The 1,941-nt window shown below is 31.0% G+C and overlaps 1 non-coding gene across 1 annotated transcript; it reads left to right on the top strand.

Annotated features, from left to right (window-relative positions):
* Positions 1–829: 829 nt before the first annotated feature.
* On the top strand, positions 830–988 carry LOC119256471 (U1 spliceosomal RNA). The gene has a single exon (XR_005127801.1). It is a non-coding gene; the product is annotated as a U1 spliceosomal RNA (small nuclear RNA).
* The last annotated feature ends 953 nt before the right edge of the window (positions 989–1,941 follow it).

Raw genomic sequence — 1,941 nt, 5'->3', positions numbered from 1 at the left:
TCTTTCTATGAAGAAAACACCATCAGAATTCCAAAATGTATTACCATGGAAATAGTATATCAAAACTATTCTATTCTACTGTATCTGAGCAACAGAGTTTAATTCTAGGAGCTGTGCTTGACTTCTGTGCTTGACTTATAAATTTCAAACTTTACTCAGTCATCATGTTAATACTAATATCTGGTATCAAAAAACAAAATAATTGATGTTTTCTATAATAGACAAAAACAATAAGGAAATGCTTATCAAATCTTGCAGTGAAAATCAAAAGGGATAGAAGGAGATTAGGATATATTTATACTTTTTAATACATTGTTTTGCATTTATTGACCACCCTTCATTGGTGAAAGTATGAATAATAAGCATTTTCAAAATAGGAAAATAGGTGTAAAATCTTTGGAAAGAGAATAATTGCAACTTTATAAAATTGCAGCTTTATAAAATATGATGATATGATGATATTATTATTTGAATTAAGTTTGTAAAAAGTTCAAGTATATTTTCAAAGAGAAAATAACTTTCTATTTAATTATCATGCATTTATATATAGACACATATATTTTAATTCAAATAAAATCATCTATACCTGTCTAACATAAACTTTAATGAAACATAGTTTAAAAGTCCATTATTATCATCTATGGATAGATAGATAGATAGATAGATAGATAGATAGATAGATAGATAGATAGATAGATACATAGACAGACAGACAGACAGACAGACAGACAGACAGACAGACAGATAGATAGATAGATAGATAGATAGATAGATAGATAGATAGATAGATAGATAGACAGATAGATAATTCTCTTGAAAGTGAAATTTAAAACTTACCTGGCAGGGGAGACACCACGTTCACGAAGGTGATTTTCCCAGGGCCATGCACTGTACTCTGGGCGTGCTGACCCCTGCGGTTTCCCCGAATGCAGGAAACTTCACTGCGTAATTTGTGGTAGGGGGGTGTCTGCGTGTATGCTCTGCCCTGAGGAAAAAAAAATGAAATTTACCCAGGACTTATATAACTTATAAGTAAACCACAATTAGGTGAAAAGATCAACAGATATTTTGGAGTGTTTTTAATATATCTTTTCTTTTATATATTATAGTTTCAGGTCTTATATTTAAGTTTTTGAGAACATTTTTAATTACCTTTATGCCTAGTGTGATAGTGGCTAGGTCCATTCCTTTGGAAGTGATAAAAGTCCAGTTTTCCCAATACCATTTGTTGAATACACTCTCCATTGTCCACTGTATGCTCTGGGCTTCTATGTCATAAATTAACTATCCATATAAGTGTGGTTTTATTTTGGGGCTCTTAATTCTATCCAATTCATCTATGTCACTGTTTTTATTCCATTATCATTCTGTTTTGATGACAATAGTTTTGTAATATAGTTTTATGTCTAAGAATGTGATACTTCCATCTTTTAAAAAATCAGAATTATTTTGGCTATTCTGCATCTTTTGAGGGTCCATATAAGTTTTAGTAATATATTCTCTATTTTTCTCTTTCTCAAGGCATTGAAACTTTGATAGGGATGGCAATGTATCTACACATTGCTTGAGGATGGTTAACATTTTAATAATGTTAATTTTTCTAATCATGAGCATCAAATATCTTTCTATATCCTGTATCTTCTCCCACTGCATCAAACAATGTCTTTTTTTTTATTATATACGTCTTTCTGAGATCCTCAATACTTTTTGATGTGACTGTAAATGAGATTGTTTTGATTTTTTCCCCCTTCTCCTTCAATCTTTCCCCCTTCTCCTTCAATCTAGGAATACAACAGACTTCTATAACTGATTTTGTAGTCTGCCACTTTACCCTACTGATTACTTGCTTCTAATAGTTTTTTAGAAGACTCTTTTGATTTACATCTTCAAAGAGCCTAATGTCTAAAATCTGCAAAGAACTTGTATAACTCAGAAACAAGG

This window comes from Talpa occidentalis, unplaced genomic scaffold (genome assembly GCF_014898055.3).
Source record: "Talpa occidentalis isolate TD23 unplaced genomic scaffold, MPIMG_talOcc4v2.1 talOcc4.3, whole genome shotgun sequence".
Classification (NCBI taxonomy): Eukaryota; Metazoa; Chordata; class Mammalia; order Eulipotyphla; family Talpidae; genus Talpa; species Talpa occidentalis.
Note: the sequence above shows the minus strand (reverse complement) of the source record. Positions and strands in the feature narration are given on the sequence as shown.